The sequence below is a fragment of the Thalassophryne amazonica genome, chromosome 3 (genome assembly GCF_902500255.1).
Source record: "Thalassophryne amazonica chromosome 3, fThaAma1.1, whole genome shotgun sequence".
NCBI lineage: Eukaryota > Metazoa > Chordata > Actinopteri > Batrachoidiformes > Batrachoididae > Thalassophryne > Thalassophryne amazonica.
The window spans coordinates 99,133,893-99,157,559 of record NC_047105.1 but is presented as its reverse complement, the minus strand read 5'-3'; the positions used below and the strand labels follow the sequence as shown (position 1 = coordinate 99,157,559).

General features: G+C 41.8%; 1 protein-coding gene and 1 long non-coding RNA gene across 3 annotated transcripts in view; one reads left to right on the top strand and one right to left on the bottom strand.

Annotated features, from left to right (window-relative positions):
- The window catches only part of slc25a26 (solute carrier family 25 member 26), a 259,040-nt gene that overhangs the window by 161,550 nt on the left and 73,823 nt on the right, over positions 1-23,667 (bottom strand). The window lies entirely within an intron of this gene.
- Positions 709-5,640, top strand: LOC117507323. The gene is made up of 3 exons (XR_004559681.1): positions 709-806; positions 4,747-4,753; positions 5,631-5,640. It is a non-coding gene; the product is annotated as an uncharacterized LOC117507323 (long non-coding RNA).

The following is a 23,667-nucleotide window of genomic DNA, read 5'->3' as shown; positions in this document are numbered from 1 at the left end:
GAGAGCAAACAATGATCTCATGTAAAGTCTTGTGTTGTTGTTTTTTTTTTTTTTTTTGCATTCCCTCGCAATAACCTAATATTATATTAAAGTTCATGCCTATCAGCGCGCACAGTGAGTGGAATCAGGTGGGGGGAGACTGAACATATATGCGCGTGCTTGCACACACTCACAGCAGACAACAACAGGATTTATGACAGATGAGGGAGTAAGTTGCTACACCTTACACAGCTGTAAGACTCCGTATGAAATATAGTTTATTTATGCAACAGTGTAAATAGCAACACCTGTTATGAATGTTTGTTTTCTGTTTTACCGTCCTCTCGTGAATCATGTTGCTGTCTGCTGTGTGTGTGCGCACGCGCATATGCGTTCAGTCTCCCCCCACCTGATTTCACTCACTGTGTGCACTGATAGGCATGAGAATGTACAGTAAATACATTTTTATTAAAAAGAAAAGAAAAAAGCTTCTGTTTACGTTTTGCTTCTGGAAACACGAGCCTGACATGTGGTTTTTGAACGTATAATATGAGTAGTCAGATCGCATCAGAGCATCGGGCCGTACAGTGTGAGAACATGAATAGTGCGCTCTGAGCTTTTAACTTTTAACTGTGAGACAAAACTGACCCTGCAGTTTTGTCTCACAGTTTGAGCTGGAGCTGAGTACAACAATTGAAAATATCGCACAGTGTCTGCCCAGCTTAAGGATGTTTTTCACACATAAAAGTCTGGAACAAGGTCTGAACCAAGGTTCATGTTTGTACACATTTGGTCCAGTTAGTTTGGTTTCACATTGCAATGTTGAGGTTAAGCCCGTTTGACACCGGGGCCAATGTTGAGTTGAACACTGTGGCATACCGACTACGCTGAGCTATGCAGCGCTACACCGAGTTTAAGCAGCGCTACTCTACGTTTTTGCTCCCTCCCCTTCACAGCAGTATGCTGAGGGGTCTGCGAGACGACGAAAAAAACAATTAAAAACATGTTTTATTTTTTCAGCATAGAGCACTGGACGCAGAAAATACACAGATTTTAAGCAAGTCTACACAACACTACGCTACTGCATGTAAATTTACACGACACTGCGCTCCTGTACACCAAGCCCCCGCAATTTTACACAACCCTATGCCAGGGAAAGAAATCTTTTAGTTTTTTTTTTTAATCAGCACATACCTGCATTGCTAGATTTTATCCATCCCGCTGGACTTTGCTGGCAGTGAAGTTTCAAAACCACAGAAGAAGAAGAGGCGGGCCAAGCTATCACGTTCAGAGGACACCCAATCCTCGCGGATGGATTGCACACGCCATCGCGCTGCAGCTTTCTTTCACCTCCAACTTCTCTCAAGATTGTAGCAAGTTAAATAAAGTCCATTAACTCCTGCTCACAGAACAATCACCAGCGAGAGGACATGTCCACGTCAGTGATGCCGGTAACGCGTTACTCAGTAACGCGTTACTCTAATCTGACCACATTTTTTAGTAACGAGTAATCTAAAGCGTTAATCTTTCCAAATCAGTAATCAGATTAAAGTTACTTCTCCAAGTCACTGTGCGTTACTATTATTTTTGCATTATGGGTTGATAGCAGCATTAAACTTGGTCTGTGGGCAGGAGGTCGGGGTTCAAATGAACTGCCCACTTTAAGTGAGCTGTGAGCTTTTCATCCGCGGTTTTCTGCAACAGCTATGACTCGTCCTCACCTCTTACAGCACACCTGCACTGAGCTTTACAAAGACATTTTTATGCTTTTTTTCTCCGAGCCGCTCCGTATCTGCTGCTAAAAACAGCTGATCCTCTGCGACACATCAACAACTAACACTATTTTCCAATCAAATGCATCTAAACTCTCTTTCTGAGGACCACATGATGTGAAAAGGCAATAAAACTTTCTTACCTGTAAATCTGGTCATGTTTTCTGCATAAATAAATGTTATCCATTCTTTGTGCTCAAACACCAAAGCAGGGGCGAATCCAGATGGAATGGGGGCGTGGGGCAGGGATGTGCCCCCCCCACAACACCCCTAAATTAAAGGTCCAGTTTTGAAGCCTTTTTTTACTACAACTAGTAATACTACTTAAAATAATAATAATTTCGACAAGTAAAATGTTTAGAGAGAATTTAAATGTTAGAAAAATGTTAGAATGAATTTAATAGTTACATTTATAAACATTGTAAGTTAGAAATTGCAAGTTTTACTGTTACAGTGCTGTCAACAGTTAAATATGAGGTCAAGAAAGAGGTCTTTATTTTACTTTTTATAAAACAAGTATTTATTTTCATTGAAGCCAAGAAAGGGTGACTATAAAGTGAGTTTTGGCAAAACAAGTATGATTGTCATGTTGAGGTGGCAGAGGGTTGTTGTCGGCAGCTGGGGAAAGTAACTAAAAAAGTAACTAGTAATCTAACTTAGTTACGTTTCCAATTGAGTAATCAGTAAAGTAACTAATCAAGGGGTAATCAGTAATCAGTAATTGGATTACTTTTTCAAAGTAACTGTGGCAACACTGGTCCACGTCCAGTATAACTCCTCATGGATGGATAGCCAGCGAGAGGACATGTCCACCATCCAGCGCGATTGCTGGCTACAGCTACGCGGCACTTTCACCTTCTTAAGTTCTCTCACGATTGTGGGACGTTAATAAAGTCCATTAACTCCTGGAAATAATGTATTCTGACTTTTTCCAATGTGTCAAATCCATCTGCATGTCCAGGCAGTCTATAGCACCATGGAGCCAAGCTTCTCCCCTCTGTGCGCAATTTTTTTTCTCTCTCTCTCTCTCTCTCCCTGCGCACAAATATGCAGCCGAGACGAGGCAGCAGCCTGTGTCCCAATGTACGTCTGGAAATGTGAGTGCCATTTTCTTTTCATGTACTGTTTTGAGAACAGAGCACATTTCCAGAATGACAAAAAAAAAAAAAAAAGTAAGCAGGAGTGGAGTATGAGAGGCAGAAAAATAGCAGCGAGGGCTACATACCTGGCAATAAGCATATAGCAGGCAACCATATGCAACTGTAAGCAAGACTAGGAACGCAACCGTACGCCATCACACACCATCTTACACAGGGACTATGCCAAATCTGCGCAATTTTCCAGCATACGCCATACGCATCACAACGCAACTGTTTGCAAGCCCGGTGTGAAAGGGGCTTTAGACAAAACAACTTTTGATGATGCACTTGTCCTGACATAATGGACTGTAGGGTGTCTGTCTGTGTAGTCCATTCTGTAGGTTGTCTCCCCATACTTGACACTGAATGGGTTGTAAATGTGTGTGTGTCTGATGCTGGCTTGTTGTCACTTTGTTGTTTGCAGTGCCGTCACCCAGTGTTAATCAAGTAAATTAGTTCAATTGTTGTCTTTTTCTGTTCTTCTTCTAATGTTTACTGGATGACAATAAACCTGACTCAGCTTCTTGTAGTCTGTCAAAAGTCCAATCTATCAAAAAAGTGTTTTCACACTGTAAACACAATGGACCATGTTTTGATCTGGCGCGAGCCCACCTGTTTTGGTTGGACCAAATGTTTGTCCTTTGTTCTGGACCATGGTTGAAGGCAGCTTTCACACCTGCTGTTTTGGTTCAAACCAAACTGAAAAGTCCAAATGTCAGGGCCAAACACAGCACGCGTGAAAGCATCCTCAAACATGTGACTGAACCGGCACTGCAGATCAAAAAAATAATAAAAAATTGGGGGAAAAACACCTATATTAGGTAATGTCTACTTTTAGTTTATTGATGACAGATTTTTATTTTCTAATGTTCCTTGACTAAATCATGACAGTTAACTTAAAAGTTAAAAGGTGATGGTCTAGTGGTTAAGGTGTTGGGCTTGAGTCCAGAAGATCATGGGTTCAAATCCCCACCTGACTGGAAAATCACTAAGGGCCCTTGGGCAAGGCCTTTAATCCCCTATTGCTCCCGGTGTGTAGTGAGCACCTTGTATGGCAGCACCCTGACATCGGGGTGAATGTGAGGCATTATTGTAAAGCGCTTTGAGCGTCTGATACAGATGGAAACCGCTATATAAATGCAGTCCATTTACCATTTAAAAGTAAAAAGACAAACCAACATCCATTAATTACAGTAATTACTGTGAGATCAGATGTCATTCATGTCCAAAGCACACAGATGTCATTTATGACTTTCCTATTATTGACAGCTCCATGTTATGTGACTAAACAGTGGCGTCCCGGCTGGTGAACACGTATGAGGTAATGTCACAGCCAGTTAGTGCAATGACAACATGCTATAACTGGCACTGACACTGTAAAAATACTGAGTAATAGTGGCTACAGTACAGCCAGAGAGACAGAGTATGTGTGTGGCACCCAAGTACACCTCAGGGACCAGAGGGAGGGGCCGTGAATGGTGTTAAAAATATAAATAAATAAACAACTATAAACAACGTCAATTAACAGAAGGAGCCTGAGCTGGCATTCTGGCCCCGTGTTTGGCCCCTCACTTCAGAAGAGAAGCCTGAGGGACGGAAATAGAGAGAGCGAGAGACGTTGAATTACTTCTCTCTTGGTGGTTGTATGGCTCTAGAACATGAAAGCCAAGAGCGTCTCTCTTTCTTTCTCTCTCTCTCTCACACACACACACACACACATGCTCGGCATACCTGTCTTCACATTCCCATGAAACACACAAATCACACATCCATCCAAATTCAAACCTTTAACACATAAGCATATCTCCAACATTTCCTCAAAAATCCCCATTCGTCAAGACGCAAACTGCTAAAAGCCAGACTGTTTTTGTGCATTGTGCAGCATGAGGAGCACTTAGCCTTCGGCGATTCGCAATCACTCATTCAAACCCTTCCAGCTCTCTGGCGCTGTAATAACTGTGAATGCACTTGCTGAAGAATTCCACCTGACACATTTGAATACCAACAGCATTTTGCTGAACAGTGTGCATATGTTTAAACAAGCCAAACGGGGGGACGTTTGAGTGCTGGCGTATCTTTCATGAGCCAATCACATCACAGCTGGTCCCACTTCCCATAAACCGCCGCAGCTCAGGCGAATGTCAACGCAGGGTAGTAATATTCCCGGCACATTAAGACTTGTTCCGGAGTGGGGGGGGGGGGGGGGGGGGGGGGGAATAGAGGAAGGCAAGCTGAGGGAGACTGCATGCTGGCAAAAATTCAAGAATAATTCCATCGAGAGCAGAAAAACGCTTCCAAGAAACTATGAATAACATTTCTAATGTGTTGGTGATTCCTTCTTCCACCCACCTGTGTGCAGCCGTTTGCTTCAAAATAGACATGTGATACAACAGGCAAAGAGACATGATGAAGAAACACGCACACAAACACAAATGTTCCTTTATTAACAGACACCTGATGTTTCTCCTCCACGTCTGCTTTTAATGAAAGGAGAACAAGTGCAGCCAGTGATGAATGCAACAATACAGTGAAGAAACATCTGCATGAAAGACAGATGGAAAAGAGACCAAGGGCAAAATGTGTCATAACAAGTGTCACTGAACCCACCCTCAAACTTGTGCAAGGTCTAAATCTTCTGTAGTCATGTTTCCTCCTGATCCACGAAGTCCTTCTGGAATTATCACATACACCATGTTTTAAAGACTTCTCACCCTGGCAGCTACACATAGAGTTGGAACAGAAACTTTTCAGAGGTCTTGAGGTTAATTTGTGTACCAAGTTTCACCTTGATACACAAAATCTTTGTCAGGATATGGCATACACATCGACTACACGGGCAGACAGACAGCAGTCACCAGCACAGAAAGCAGACCTTCTTCTTCTACTTGGTCCGTAGTGCCAATTAGGTCTATCAGCACTGATAGATAGGTCTATCAGCGCCTTCCATTTAGTTTCACCCTGTGGTAACTTTAGAGTTTGGTCCAGTACGATGTAAGGACGTATCTCAAGGAGTGGGGAATGATGATGAACATAGACAATTTTGTGTTTTGTCAAGGTTCATAAAAGGTTGATAAACTGCAAACAGTTTTTATAGTGCACTGTGTGTTTCTTTCTCTTTTTGCTCTGTATGCACCACTCTGCATTTAATCATTAGTGATTGATCTCTGCTCCCCTCCACAGCATGTCTTTTTCCTGATTCTCTCCCTCAGCCCCAACCAGTCCCAGCAGAAGACTGCCCCTCCCTGAGCCTGGTTCTGCTGGAGGTTTCTTCCTGTTAAAAGGGAGTTTTTCCTTCCCACTGTCGCCAAGTGCTTGCTCACAGGGGGTCGTTTTGACCGTTGGGGTTTTTCCGTAATTATTGTATGGCTTTGCCTTACAATATAAAGCGCCTTGGGGCAACTGTTTGTTGTGATTTGGTGCTATATAAATAAAACTGATTTGATATGATTTGATAGTGGCAAACAGTAGTTCTTGTCGCAAATAAATTTTGAACATTTATTTGCGAATTTATCTGTAAAACAGTTAAAAGCATTTACAAATGACTGTAACATGTCACTAAAGTTCTTTTTGATTCACAACAACTCTCTTACCCAGTGTACCGTTTCTTCTTTTTCTTCCTCTTTTGTAGCAGGATAGCTGTAACAGCAGCAGCCAGACAAAGCAATTCGGCAGCAGCACACCGGGCTTCTTCTTGATATAAATTAATTTCCATATTCTGGAAGTCCATCTTCTATATCTTCTATGTAGCTTCAACAGCCAAGTAAAGGCAGGTCTTCTGAATTCTGTCTTCCATAACAGTCAGGAGAAATCTTAATGATGGGGAGGGTTTGATTCAGCTGACATTCACCTGGTATTTTACCAGGAGTTGCCCAAATGTTCCCAAACAGTTGCAAAAGACTGCCAAATACTTGCTAATCATCACAAACACTGTCCTTAACATATTCTAATAGTTGCTAATGTTTGCCCATTGTTATTCACAAACACCTTCACAAACATTCAACCTCATGTTGCGAATTGCTGCTAAATCATGCCAATGACACAGGCAAACCCTGATTGCTGCCAACAAAGTTGGTGAATCCAAAAAATCCCAACAATCATCAGCATTCACCATTCCATGAGATATGTCCATACCAAACCCAGTGCACACGCAGTGGTCATATGACGTGCACATGGCAGCATTCACCAGTATTGGCTGTGAGTGCAGGTAAGTATAACATACCACTGGTTGTCACGCATACGTCTTCTGTGTGAGACAGGCTTTAATCATCACAGCCAGTTTGCATACGCAATACTTCAAATAAATAAATATATATATATATATATCACATACACTATAATACTGTACATCTCAAGCCTTAAAGGGTACACAAGGAGGTCAAACTAATTAAAATCAGATTAAATTTGAAATACCAGATTCACTGAATGAGCAACTATCCTGTTGTAATATCAGACGTGGCTGCCACCCTTTATGTGATCTAACAACATAAGATGGCGACTTTGGTGAGAAACATGATGCGCACTACATCCTCAAATATGGGACCAAATATACAAGAGAACAGCAAAATAAGTCCAGAATTAATCAACGTGCATGGGGCTGATAAGAGGACTTTAATGATCTCTTGTTCTTTTCCCCTCCTTCAGCCCACCTGCCTCCCTGTGCACCTGCAACCTATTCACTGTAATCTAAGCTCTGCATAAAAAGCGCACTCTGGCAGGAAACTGGTAGGTGATCGCTTTGTGCCTTGTTACTAAACCATCCAGCACTCCCCATATCCTGACTGAAGATCTTCCCTGAACATCACCTGTAGTCTGCCCTGACCCACTTCTTAGTATCCTGACCTTGAGCTCTATCTGCCCCTCGTCTGGGCCTGTTTTGCTTTGAAGGACATTTCTTTTGCTCTGATTTAGGTTTGTGCCCTTGCCTGTCTCCTATTTTACACAGTAAAAGTTTAATCAATGAAGAGAAGGAACACAATTCCATGTTTATGTTCTTAGATCTGTTCACGGTGAGGGAGATTTTCTTTTTCCTTGTTGCATTCTCTCTCTGCATTAACCAGGGATGAGATTGGCAAATTCGATTTTCAGAGGAAAATAAGCCAGGGTCCAGGGGCCGCAGGCCCCAGCAGGTCCAAGGCGAAGCGACTTCGTCCCCCTGAAGCCAAAGCATTTTTGCTGTTTTAAAACATGTAAATTGCACTAAAATGATATTAAAAAAACGCCTATATAACCTTTGCACTGACTGGTCATAAGCTTTGTAATAACCAATGAAAACGTGCGTAAGTAATAGCTTCGACTGCGCTTCGATACCGTCTCGGTTTTTATGATTTGTTGGAGGGAAAACTACCGAATATTGGAAGCTGAAAGACTACACAGTTACCTCCCTTACACTACATGCTCATTGTGCACCTACTTCATATTGGTCACTGATCAGCACAGCGTTACTTCCGCGTTCGGCTGACTGACGGACTGATCGAACTTGCTGCGTCGGCGATAAAAAACAAAGACCACTCAGTGTTCTGAATAGACGACAATTTTATTAAACAAAGGTACTCCTGGCATTAATTTTTTTTTGCATTCCCCCCCCCCCCCCCCCCCCCCATAAAATTTTCTCAACAGATTTGGACAGTTCACAAAATCGACCCCCAGGACTGTCAAATCTGTGGAAATCCGCGGATCTGCGGAAAAATCTCATCCCTGATTAACCCGTACTCTGCCCTTCAGAAAAACTGTGAAAGGATTCGATTCTGATCTGACCTCAAACCGTTTAACCAAGCTACGTCAGGAATCAACAGAGCATTCTGTGGATATGAGACCTGTTCACTGCCCACTACTAGTCCTCTTTACCACACCTAGTCATTTTTAATAAAGACCTTTTCTAGATTTAATTGCTGATCTCTGTGTTGTCTTGAATTTGGGTAACCTTTGTAACATCCATGTCAAGAATTGCAAATTACTCAAGGCACACTAGAAACAATGTTCCAAAATCTTTTAATAATGTTCCGGAGTATTCATGAAAAGGAACATATCCTAAAACTGCCTAAGTCACATCTTTTGACTTCGGCAAAATAATATGGTCACACTCTTGAGATAGGCCATTATACAACTGGGGTGGAACTGCATGATCTCCTCAACTGAAGATTTAAGTGATTTTACCACAGGTGGCCAGCATCATAGGAAGATGATTTAGGCAAAAAAAAAAAAAATCACTTTTGGAAAAAATGAAATAGGCCATTATTTTAGAAAGGTGACAATATCACATGTTGTGCTGGCACCTAAACAATACTGGCACCTGCTGGATGGTTCATGAATTTGCAACCAAATGTAATTATGAATTTCATAGTTAAAGTCTGTACAGGGTCTGCATGCACTTTTCTTGTTTCTATAATAGTGCTCCAATACTCCAACAGAGAAAACTGACAATAATACAATGTATGTTTTTTTCAATCAATTAAAAAGTCAAATACTGATTGCTGTTTTCTTTTAGATTACAAATTAAACCTCACTGGTTTGGGGACTGCTGTGCGAATGAAAACGGTATGTAGACATCATCGTGGTCTCATAAATTTTCAACAGGCATATTTCAAAATGTGATGATATTATACAATGAATAATTAAATCATTATTCACTGGAAAAAAATTGCAACTGAATCAATGCTGTGTAAAAACCGAAGTTAAATGTATGTATTATAAATGGCAAAGTACATTAGATATCAATGTTATTTTTCAAAGTGCAAAGATGACATTTGTACGGTACATGGTGAGAAATAATCAGAGGAATAATTCTTCCAATTGACTTACCATTTCATTAGGTTGTAAACATGACAGTTTGGATATGTGCCCCCTCCCCCCGACAAATGACATCATGGCAGAGTGCATAATGGCCAATAAATGGTGCTGTGGTGTGATACAGGATGCCCTGTGGGTCAGTCAATTAGCTGCTGACAGGAGAAGAGATGTACTGCTGTCTGAGGACCAACATGAGCGCAAGTGTCAGACATGGAGGACTGGATTGATGCGGTTATACTGAACTACTGGGTAGCAGGCAGCATGCTCAACTGTACAAGCTAATCAAGTGGTAAAGAATCACAGAGGTTATCAATTTGCAAAATATGGTTCCGTATTACAACCCAAAATCAGAAAAAAAGGGAAAATAATGAAAATGGACCAAGAAAACAAAACAACATGGCATGATCCCTACATTTATTTTGACTTATATCACCGCACAGATATTTCAGGTTGTGTGTGTTCAGCTTACTTTTACTCGTTAATGAAATAAAAATCAGCCACCTAAGTTAAGTTACTGGATGCAGGTGCAAGGCACCTCTTCATCCAGATCAAATATACGAGGTCTGTTAGAAAAGTATCCGACCTTTTTATTTTTTTCCAAAACTATATGGATTTGAATCATGTGCGCTTGCATCAGACAAGCTTGAACCTTCGTGCGCATGTGTGAGTTTTTTCACACCTGTCGGTTGCGTCATTCGCCTGTGGGCAGGCTTTGAGTGAGCACTGGTCCACCCCCCTCGTCAGATTTTTATTGTTTAGGAATGGCAGAGCGACTGCCGCTTTGTTCCATGAAAATTGGAAGTCTCACAAGACAAGTTGGAACATGCCCAGCTATTAAACAATTTCTCGGATACTCACTCGACTAAAAAGCCACAGAAAGCCATCTGAATCTTACAAATGGTTTCCAACACGGAGGTGTTGTTTGTCCCGCGCGATGAGCGGCTGCGTCGCGATGCGCGAATCCGTCCGCACGTCTTTCATTACAAAATCTCCTTTAACAGTGGAATGTGCCTATAAAGTGCTGATCAAAACCTCTTCTGAAACTTCTCTGCTAGTCACACGACGTCCTGCATCAACAGAGCCTTAAATTTGGAAGTGATCTGCTCGTTCCAGCCTGTCGATGGCCGCTCGGTGCGCCCTCTGCCACCGTGGGCCATTTTTAATCCAGTTTTAATGGTCCTTAAATCCATGTGATACCGACAGAATCTTCACCGAAAGCCATCTGAATCTTCCAAATGGTTTCCATCTGGCTGTCTGGCAGAGTTTCTGAAAAAAATTTCATGGAACAAAGCGGCAGTCGCTCCGCCATTCCTAAACAATAAAAATCCGACAAGGGGGGTGGACCAGTGCTCAAAGCTTGCCCACAGGCGAATGACGCAACCGACAGGCGTGAAAAAACTCACGCATGCGCACGAAGGTTCAAGCTTGTCTGATGCAAGCGCACATGATTCAAATCCATATAGTTTTTGAAAAAAATAAAAAGGTCGGATAGTTTTCTCACAGACCTCGTACATTGAAGATAACGCAGTACATGAAAAACAGTATATTTTACTGATCTATTTTTGATGCACACAGTAAAGCACATGCAGCACAAACGTGCGTGCATTGCCCAAATCCCATTGACTTTTCTTGATGCTGTGTACGAGGAGGAAGCGGTCTGTGTGCAGCTGAAGCAGCAGTCTGTCAAGAGCAATAAATGAAGGTCAAGGCTTCAAACTCCCAAAATACAGATGCAATCAGCACCTGATAATGTTCCTTTTTTAAATAATGTTGTGTATGAAAAACCTCATCTATTTGCAAGTTCCCTCTCAGAATTTTGTGCATACATATGAACAAAGCCAAAAATGCATATTCATAAAGGCAAATGTACTAAATGAGCAAATAAGAGCTATTTTATGTATTTGAAAGACCCAATCCTCAGGGTTCTCTGTTCGTACCTCAGCAGGCAGGTGTATTTTTGAATGCAATAGTGTGTGTACACGTTTTTACACGAGAAAGCCTGAAATAAATTAGCTCCTACATAGGAAAACTGTGTCAAGTAGACACTGTCATGTAGGCAGACCTTGCTGGAAGAAGACTAGTGAGAAAACGTGAAATGTGGGCAATCCCTTGATACTGTGCAGCCACTGGAGTCCTCAACACGGAGGCCCCCTGCATGCTGGATCATGCACAGAGGTCACATAGCCCAAGTGTAATAGCTGACACTCCCTCCCGGTGTAAATATATTCCTCATCCTGGTTGCCTGAAGTAACTGAGACAAAGTCATTCTCCTGGTAGAACTGAGGAACTAATTCACTGAGTGGCAATATGCCTTTAAGAAAAATAGGAGGTTCAACTGGTTCTGTACGGAAAATGAGAAGACCTGAGTGAGTCCTACATAGGCCCATAGGCCCATTGGAAGCGGATGAGTGTCTATGACTCTCCACAAGTTTGACACTTTTACTGCACACCAATATGCTTCTGAAAGGCAAGTCCAGGAACTCATTGAAAGCCTGGATCTTAGTCTTACTACAGGATAATCACAAACCCAGACAGACTGCAGAATACTCATTTAGCTTCTGAAGTGTTGCAATCAGATTGTCCACTGATTCTGCAAAGATCACAGCACTGAAGACAATATTCACCAACACGGGGACCTAAGTCACTGATTTCCATAACCATACTCAGTCTATGCAAGAACTGATTAGAGTGGGAGCCAAAACACACCCCAGACAAATGCAAGAAGTCACTGGGAAAATGACAACAATTCTGTACTCCAATGGTTTGCATGTGCATGTTTATGTATGCCATTTTTTGTGTACACTTAACATGACTAATAAAAAAGAAAAAGATCAACTGCAGTAAATGTCCATCCTCCACTTAATCATAATTTTATAAATCCATCTTCCCACACTGTGAGCTGATAAAATTACTGTCGGAACATACTTGAACAAAATCTTTACATAAAAAAAAAAAAAAAAAAAAAAAAAAAAATCATAGCTCCTTCATAGTTCATGTAAGGATTAAACAACAAGAAGTGTTACTCCACGAAGTGCATTCAAACCGTATAATGCACGGCTTCGAGTTGTTTAATCCGCTTATACCATGGTTCCACACAGTGAGCTAACACACAAATATTTATTTAAGCTAACTTTTTTCGTGTTTTCTTCTTCTTTCCCATCTTTAATCTTGTCTAGTTCGTCCGATGTTAAATCTTTATGCCGTTGCTTTTGCTGTTCTTCCCGTTTGCTCTCCTCCTCTTCCCATTCCTCAAACGTTTTATTTTGGCCAAAAATATTCAAATTCACTTGGAAATCCATGTTTTATCGCGTTTCTGTCATTCACCTGTCAAAACACAGATGATCTGCGCCAACCGATTTGTGCGTTGCTATGGTGATGACCAGAGCGGAGTGATTATAACAGTGACTTAACTCGCCAAACTACGTGTGCGTATACACGAAAATAATGCACGCCAGTTAGACATGGAATTCTCTCTGACCATGGTATAAACATACATAAACCATACTTGAAGATTTACTTGGTAAAACACTTCCATTATAATGCTGTTTAACTGTACTGTGGCACCATCATGTTGATAAAGGAACAAAGGGTGCTGTCGGAACCTGTGCGCGTTTCACAAGCTGTATATTATAAAGACGTTTATAGAACTTTTAAGTGGGTTAGAACAGCTGTGCCAAAAGTGTAATCCACTGAAGGGAAAAGTGCTCAAGTCAATCTTGTGGGGAAGTTCAGAATAAGAGTGACTGGTTAGGTAGCTCCGGCATGGCACACATTTACATAGAAGACTGATCCAAAGAATGTTGTTTGGGAGCAATGCCCACAGCTATAAAACACAGAATCGAGTCCTTGTTGTGAAGCAGCCACTGCCTGAAGGCCAACTGAAATGTTTCTCTCACTTTACTCTCTCACACAAAAGCAGACTTTTCAGTTGGGAATGAGATAAGCACAACGATAGCAGCACAGGTAGAAATTAAGTCAGAGTGAGTGAGTGACGTGTGCTGGCACTGACACAACAAATATGAAAGGGCGTGCATGCGGAAGTAGAAGATGAATTAAAAAAAACTTCTTCAATTCATTCAGAGCTTCACATACAGTAGCGCTATGCTAATATAAAAAAAAAAATACTTTAGAAAAACCAAGTATTAGCTCCTAAAAACTGCAACATTTTAACTTGATATCCCTTTCATAACATCTGCCCAGATCAACACCACCCTACAGTACCTTTGTCAAACTTAATAATCAATACAAAACTTCACAGAACCGTATTTTTACAGAGTATAAGTTAAGTTGGAGTATGAGTGGCATCTTTCAAACAAAACACATCAGAGAGAGAGAGAGAGAAAAAAAACAAAGATGAGGACAAACTTATTCAAACTCCTATGAAATTTGATGTTTTCTTCAAAAGTTTCCCCAAGTGCTTTTTTAATAGAACAAGGAATTTCCAACACAATGTTTCTAAACATCGTAGTTTTGTTTTGGATACTAACATTATTTTACTTTGCCCACAGTAGAAAATTATTTCACAAAAACAAAAAAGACCAGGGTGTAAAGTATTAGCCCCCTTACGAACTGACCTTTTTGTTGAAACACAACACAAACCACTGTTGCGCAATGATGCACTTTAACTTTGTGATCCTCAAAGCTTTGTAAAATCAAGTTTAAACTGATGGTTATCTTCCAATGTAAACACAGTATAGAAACTTCAATAAGGGTTTGAGCTGTCAATCAAGAAAGCATCAAAAGAAATCAGTTTAGACTTGAGAGAAAGAATTGTTGATGCTCACAGAGCAGGAGAAGGATACACAAAGTTATCACAACGTTTTCGGGCGTCATAAACTGGAGTGTGAAGTGTCATCAAGAAAGTCAAAGAGAACCACACAGTACAGACCAAGACTGACAGAGGGAGGAAGGGAAAGATTTCAAAGACCCTGCAAAGAAACGTAGTGAGAGATGTGTCTGAATCAGAATCAGAAGAATCAGAATCAGAAGAATCAGAAGTTTATTGCCATTGCCAATGAACAGGATTCACAGACTAGGAATTTGCTTCGATATAATGGTGCAACATTAAACAGAGAGCAATATAAAATGCTAAGATAAAATATACAATATGTGCCAAAATAAGACAAAATATAAGATAAAAAAATGACATATGAAATATGAAAGGCTGTGTGCAACAGAAAAACAGAAAGAAAGAGAAACAGAAAAAAAACAGTTGCAGTGGGAGGAGTGCAATTAAAACCAAAGTACATTGTCTAAAGTGACCCGTGATAAAATGATAAAGTGACAGAGTTAAGCTTAAGGTGACTGAGTTATGAGGAGTTCATGAGTCTAATGGCAGAGGGGAAGAAACTGTTCTTATGGCAGGAGGCTACGGTCCATCCGGACCAGAACCTCCCGCCCGAGGGGAGTGGTTTGAATAGACTGTGTGCAGGGTGAGAAGGGTCGGCTGTGATCCGACCTGCTCGGCCCAGAGTCCTGGAGACGTGCAGGTCGTGGAGAGATGGAAGGCTACAGCCAATCACCTTCTCAGCAGAGGCCACAATGCGCTGCAGTCTGTGTCTGTCCCTGGCTGTGGCCCCGGCGTACCACACCGTGATGGAGGAGCAGAGGATGGACTCGATGATGGCCGTGTAGAACTGCACCATCAGCTGGACAGGCAGCTTGGCCTTCTTCAGCTGCCGCAGGAAGTACATCCTCTGCTGGGCCTTCTTGATGAGGGAGCTGATGGTTGACTCCCACTTGAGGTCCTGGGTGATGGTGGTGCCGAGGAAGCGGTGACAGTCCACAGTGGTGATGAGGCTGTTGGTGAGGGCGAGGGAGGGCGGGGGGGCTGTGGCTTTCTTGAAGTCCACGATCATCTCCACTGTTCTCTGGGCGTTGAGCTCCAAGTTGTTGCTGCTACACTAGGTCACCAGCCGGTCCACCTCCCTCCTGTAGGCAGACTCATCCCCATCCGAAATGAGTGCAATGAGGGTGGTGTCGTCCGCAAACTTGATGAGCTTTACGGAGTCATGGCTGGAGGTGCAGCAGTTAGACCCCAGAACGTTGAAGACCCTAGAACAACTGCCAAAAACTGGACAAAACTGTACTGATATGACCCCTTCCTGCCTGCCGCATTTTGGGTCAGATTGATCCATATATCACTGGGTTTGTATCAGATTTAAGCACGTTGGGTTCAAATATGAGTTCTACTGATCAGAAAACCTAATTATAACCTCACACTGCTTTTTGCTTATTACTCTTGCATGATTTCACAGACCATGTGCGAACAGATTAATACAGAACTTCCACATGAAGAAAGGTGGCAAAAAAAAAAAAAAAGCCAAACATCTGTCATTGCCAGGAAGATTGGTTGTCATAAATATCACCAGCTCCATGTGGGAAATGGGCTATAAGCAGCAGGTTCAGCAGCTGACAAGAATGCCTACGAGTATTCAATTCCGATTTGGTTTGAATTCCTAACTTCCTTTCTGGTTGTGTGAGGTAAGTGATTTAGTGAAAGCAACACTTAAATATTTTTCCCCATCGGACATTCAGCAATGACATCACACTGCAAACTACGAGAAACGATTGGTTTGTTTCAGATGCTTCAGTAACATAAGTTCCACTATGACAATGGTGACAAGATACTATTTCTGAAGAGTCAATTGAGAAACGCATTAACTAGGGCAACAGAAAAATACAAAACACACCTGCAAAGATTGTTGTGTCTAAAAACACGATTTGGGGTAAAATTAAGTCCCTCCGGCTTCTTTGTTTACTCTGAGTCACCATGGCAGACCAGAGATAGATCTGCATAGTGATTTGGAATAAGTGTTACGCTGGATAGCCTTCCTGACACAATGCCACATTACATGGAGAATGGGCAGGGATGATCTTCAACCAGGAATCTTCTGTTCTGGAAACAAGCACAATAACTATTTGGCCATCACGCTGAAAAACACAACTTAGGCTATAAGTAAGTATTAGCAATTAAACAATAGGAATTCTAAGTATTTGGTTGACATACCTATGCCGAACACTGATTTATCCTCTATCCCAGTGATTCTCAACCGGGGTGCCGTGATCGATCGTCAGGGTGCCGTGGGCAATTATCAAATATCACCATTATCGGGTGTATGTGCTGTAATAGTGTGGCATAAGGTGTAATGCTCTTTTATTCCAGTAGATGGCAGCAAAGCGCGCAGTAGCGCTGAGCCGTGTGCCGACAAGGAGGCGTGATCGCCATTTTAATTCCGGGCAAGTTAGTGATTTGTGTGCATAGAAGTTCACTTAGTCTCGTCAAGAAACAGGTGGAATATGCTGGAAAGCTGCGCATGTTGGCAAAGTCACAAATGGAGGAACAAGGGAGACAATATTTCCTTCCATAAGTAAGTGGTTGTGGTTCTTCTTGTCACTTTGTCCGTGATATTTGGATGATAAACAGCTGTATGTCTCCTGCCGTACCTGCGTCGCCCGATGACACGGATCATTAATTTCACTTACGTCTAGTTGATATTTTCCACTGCTAGACCAATGTCTAGTTAAAATTCTTGTCGTTAGTGACTAAAAATTGTTCGACAAGACGGGAGTTTTTTTTTTTTTTTTTTTGCACCTTAAAATAATGAGATTAATGACCCGCGCTGTGCTGCCACACACACAGAGATGTTCACACACACACCGCTGACTTCATGAATGAAACTCGGTCAATAAAGGATAATTGTGTAAAAATATAATATGTATATAAATGTATTTTAATGGTTTTAGGAGCCGCGCTGCGTTGAACAGCAGCTGCAGCTCAGCCGAGCAGCGTAGCTTATCAGCGCAGATCCGTGTAACTTTCAACACTAATATTTGTGAATGTGTGTGTGTCAGAGTAAGTTTAATACTTTCCTGACATAATTTAATGTAATTTAATTTTACTGGCTCGATATCCAGGACAAAATGGCATTTTAACACGTATTTTGCGAGCATTTTTCTGAGTGTGTTCAGTCGCGAATCTCCATTGAAAATGCATTAACATCCGGGTACTTCGTCAATATTTTGCCTGGTTAGGAGACGTCATGTCGCTGTCCATGAAGGGACATTTTCGTTTAATGTGCAGCATTGGGACTGCTCTCTCTAGTTCTCATATACAGCTCCATGACTATAGTATACTATGTTACGTCATATCTGTACCGCACGTGTTGCTAACGTGCTAACGCACCGTGTAGAGACAGTCGAGTTAGTAGTGTGTGACACGTGACACATGACAGTGGTGTGCCGCAGGATTTTGTAAATATAAAAAGGGTGCCGCGGCTCAAAAAAGGTTGAAAATCACTGCTCTATCCAGCCCCTATTGGATCTGCTTACCGAAATGTCAACTACAGATCTGTACCCAAGTTCATTGCCGTGTTAGTTGGTTCCATGTAGTCTATATCTGTGATATTAAATCTTTTGTGCTGAACTGACAAAGTAATCTGCAGTGGGAGAATTTGCACACACCTACAAAAGTCAGAGGATTCACTGTCAATGGTCTACAACATGATCATTACTGTAAAAGACATTTAGAGATGGACCACAAAAAGACTACAGAGGATAAAGATGTAAAATGACAGCCATTAAAAATGGTCTTTCTGCATGAAAAATGTCTGGAAGAAGAAACTGGTAATAGATCGTCAAATAAAAAAAAGAAGAGATACTGAGAGAATATCTGCATTATAAATTACAGCCACAATGATGGATTCTCGAGTGTTGTTAAGTACTCAATGGGGACAAATGTACTTAGCATAAGTGTGTGATCCATGGGTCTCAGTGGCACAGGCTTCCAATGCATCATCCTCAGAGGGGAAGCACAGAACGTCCTGCCCTGTCCTGCAGCCAAGTCTGCACAAAGCGAAAAGCCCAAGAGGGGGTCTGACCACATGGCAACTAACTCCTTAAGCCTGTCGGACTGCGTAACCCATCAATGAGAGTGTGTTGACCTAAGGAGACGTCACCCGACAGTGACCACAGCACAGGGACCAGATCTGTAACACAGCACAAAGCATGAAGGGTGTGCTCCAGTACAAACAAATATGTTGATATACAAAAACTAAATCTGCCAGTGTCCACTGACACTAACGTGAACAACATATGCATGCAGTCACTGTGCACAGAAGCCCGTTCATTTGTCATCCAAAATGGTGGTGGGAGAAAATCATTAATCCCTGGAATGACATGTGGCAAGGTGATAGAAATCACCAAGTCAAAAGAAGGAATGAATTTCTGCAGCCAAGCGAGGTCACTGCTCTTCGAACAAGCATCCATTCAGCCCAATATGATCTCAAATGATTCAGCCCAATAAGTGACAGTGTAAATATATACACGGCGCTTGTACTGCACCTACAACTAATGGTATCAGGCCAAGTCAGATCTGGGAGCATTTGCAGGTGCCGCACTTGTGCTGCACCCACCGTACCATGGAACCACCTTGGGACCTGGATGGCAACCACCCATAAACAGTTCCAACATATGGACAAAATGTTGTAGCTGATGTTCCCTCACAATGAAAGTGATACTCCTCATCTGGAATCCCCACTAGCCAACCTTGTAGAAATATATTTCAATCTGGATTTCACTTCACTACACTCATTAACTCTTCATCTGATGCAATATCATTCCAGTGGTACCCCAGGATCCTGTGAAGAGGCAGATGATTTTTTGAAAAAACATAATGGTCAGATGTGGGGGTCGACGTAAAAAGGACAGTTTCCGCCCATCGATAGAGCGTGTGTCAAACGGGCAGCCGAATCAGGGTGGAGGAGCTCTCCCCATTTGAACAGCGAGTGGCAGCTGTTGGGGACACGGTCTTCTTCAGTGTGGTCCCACCAGGTGTGGGGATTCTGGTGCAACAGAGGTTTACAATGAAGGTAAACAAGTTTCTAATAATTTGCAAAAGATGATTCTAAGAGGATTTTCTTAAAAAGAAGACCTGGAAAGTTCAGCTACAATTTACTAGAAGGTACATCAGAGATCCAAGACTAGATTTGATGTTTTTTCCCCTGACTTGACTGAAGACAACTGACAATAAAACTGATTATACAGCATTCCATTATTTATGCAACCCACCATCTTGACTTTTATGTTTGTAATTAATTTATATCAAGTTGCAAAGATTTGCTTTCAGTTTGACTTTAAGGAAGATAATTTTAGAAATTTTTATTTTTTATATTTGAAATGGCATAAACAAATTTAAATGTGTGAAATTCCAAGTGTTCCAATACTTATATATATATATATATATTCAAAATTCACTACTTTTGTCAGAATTCGCCGTTCCATGACATACAGTGCCCTCCAAAAGTATTGGAACACTTGGAATTTCACACTTTTATATTTTATATATATATATATATATATATATATATATATATACATACACACACACATACACAATTATTATTATTTTATTTTTTTTTTTTATTATTTTATTTTATTTTTATTTTTTTTACACAGACAGCGCACCATCCAGTGGCAGTCACTCAACGGCACTCCAATCAACGCCACATGGCAAGTCGGACCCTTCTGTCCAGCCTGGCCCCTCCACTGTCTCCAGCACTTCTCTCCCTGCCCCCACCAACCATCCCGAGTGCTGAGATCCACCTGACAGGTGGCGTTCTCACGCGCACTGTGTTGGATTTGCAAGAGGAAATCGTTAGAGGCATTGGAGAGATCAACAAACCCCTTAAAAATATCAATGATGCACTCATTGGCATAAGCCAATCATGACAAGAATTGGTTAAGAAATGAATCTTGTGTCATTTATCTGTTTATATTGATTCAAATAATGGACACAATATAAAAAGATGAATGACATTCTGATTAATTTTAACTAACCTGGCTTTCGCGTGTAGAGCAGTGGACTCCTGAAACAACTCTTAGTATTTACAATTTCAACACATCTCCACAAAGTGTCGCCAACGACAACAACAAACCCTAGAAACATGCGTACGCTAGACATGATGTTGGCATGGAGGACCTCACATTCTCACATTCAAATCACTCTTCATACATCTGACTGTGAGGGCCCATTCACACATAGTGCGAATATGTACAACTCCAGGGTGAGTCACAGTGAAATAGCTCATATGACCGAACCACAAAACATCGCGCTGACGGGCAGGTGTGCACGATGCCGGTGCGACATCGACCACATCGTGCAGCTGCTGTAAAGAAAAAATAAATAAATAAATACATGCTGTAACTTTTGTGATTGTGGGAAAACAGCAGCTCTGCGCAGCTGCTGAAAATAAATAAATAAATAAATAAAAATTACATGCCACCCACGGGACTCGAACCGGCACCTTCCAAAAGCTCTGACTGCCAGTCAGAAACTTTACTACTGAGCTACGATCGTAGTCCTGTGAAAGTTGCAGGAACCTGCCTGATATGTGGAAGAAGATGGACGTATTAAAAATTAAATAAACCCACACACCATATATAAACACCGCATTTATCAAGCAGGCAATACGAATATGATCCATCTGTTCCTCTGTAGATGACCCATGGTCACTGACATACAGTCATGAAGGGGCCATTAAATAACCCTGGTTAAATAAAACCACAGGCACGTTATGTGTTTTGGGGGAGGGGAGCGGGGAAAGTGCACGAAAAACACGCACACATGTTGTGGGGGGAGCCAACACTCTGGCACGTCACATGTGCACTCTGCAGCTCCACAGTCATGGGGGACTTAGACAAATTTCACATCCAGCATGCACCAGCCCTCCAGAGCCCTTAGACTGGTGAATCAGATGCTTCTAGATGTTCCTCAATCCTTCCTAAAAACTAGAGGAGATGGAACGCGCTACCTTTCATGGTGCAGACCATGAACAGCCATTCCAGTTTTAAAATGCTTCTTAAGTCTCACTTGTTCACCTTGGCTTTTGGCTGAGCAAAACCTCTTTTATTGGGTCTTTTATCAGTTTTATTCCACTGTATTATTGTTGTTGGTTTTTTAATTGTTGTGCCAATTTTACTGTAAAGCACTTTGGGAGGCCATTGGCTGTGTAACTGTGCTATATAAATAAAGCTGACATTGACACTGACTACTGGGTCACGGCCCAGTGGATGAGAAACAATTCCCCAGTCCATTGGTTCTTGATCCTGCTCCTCAGAACCACCTAACCTGCACATTTCCCATAATTCCCTAATCTGACACAAGGTGATGATCTCAATCAGAGGTATTCAATTTTCAATTTCTTTCCTTTATATAGCGCCAAATCACAACAGAGTTGCCTCAAGGCACTTCACACAGGTAAGGTCTAACCTTACCAACCCCCAGAGCAACAGTGGTAAGGAAAAACTCCCTCTGAGGAAGAAACCTCAAGCAGACCAGACTCAAAGGGGTGACCCTCTGCTTGGGCCATGCTACAAACATAAATTACAGAAATAATTCACAGAACAATTCACGGACGAATATACAAGAATTGCTGTTGGTGCACAGGACAGGAGGATCGCCAACACAAACACAACTCCCATCTCTGGATGGAGCTGCACCTTAAACAGAGAAAAAAACAGAATCAGGCATCAGAAAGACAAAAAATACTGTATAATTTGCCAGCATTAATCAACAAGAAAAACAGAAGAAATACTAAGGTGATCGCCGGCCGCTAGCCCTAAGCTTCACTAAAAGACCCAGAATTTAGGTGAACTTGAGGCCGCGGCCCACTTCAATTACTAATAACATGAATTAAAAGAGTAAAAAGCGTAAAACAAAACTGCACCAGTATGCTAGCCATATGAAAGGGAAAATAAGTGCGTCTTAAGTCTGGATTTGAAAGTCTCCACAGAATCTGATTGTTTTATTGACGCAGGGAGATCATTCCACAGAACAGGGGCATGATAAGATAAAGCTCTGTGACCCGCAGACTTCTTATTCACCTTAGGGACACAAAGTAGTCCTGCACCCTGAGAACGTAAAGCCCGGGCTGGTACGTAAGGTTTAATTAGGTCAGCTAGGTAGGGAGGTGCCAGTCCATGAATAATTTTATAGGTTAGTAGCAGAACCTTAAAATCTGATCTCCCTGGGACAGGAAGCCAGTGAAGAGACGCCAAAATGGGTGTAATGTGGTCAAACTTTCTGCTTCGTGTCAAAAGTCTGGCTGCAGCATTCTGAACCAACTAACAACTAATGCTAGACTGCGGTAAACCAGAAAATAGAACATTGCAGTAGTCCAATCTAGAAGAGATGAATGCATGGATCAGGGTCTCAGCATCAGCCATAGACAGGATGGGACGAATCTTTGCTATATTTCGCAGGTGGAAGAAAGCAGTCCTAGTAATATTTCTAATATGGAGACAAAAGGACAACGAAGGATCAAAAATTACCCCAAGGTTCCTCACCCTGTCAGTGTGATGTATGACACACAAGCCTAGGCTGAGTGTTAACTGGTCAAATTGATGCCGATGTCTCACTGGACCAAGAACCATCATTTCAGTCTTTTCAGAGTTTAAAAGTAGGACGTTTCTAGACATCCAACTTCTCACTGATGCAAGGTAATCTTCTAAGGATTTTATGTGAACGAGATTACCAGCAGTTATCGGCATATATAACTGAGTATCATCTGCATAGCAGTGAAAGGTAATCCCAAAATGCCACAATATGTGCCCAAGGGGTGCTATATAAAGGGAGAAAAGCAGGAGGCCTAAGACAGACCCCTGAGGAACCCCAAATTTCATGTCACTAAGGTTAGAGGTAGTGTCACTGTACAAAACACAGTGAGAACGACTGGTCAAATATGACGTCAGCCATGCAAGGGCACTCCCAGTAATCCCAAAATGATTTTCCAGCCTATCAAGTAGAATATGATGATCCACTGTATCAAATGCAGCACTGAGATCTAACAGCAACAGAACTGTAGTGGTGTCCGAATCCATTGTAAGCAGAAGATCATTCACCACTTTAGTGACAGCCATTTCTGTGGAATGATATTTTCTAAAAGCAGACTGCAGCGGCTCAAAGAGAGATGGTACTCAGAGGTACTCAGCTA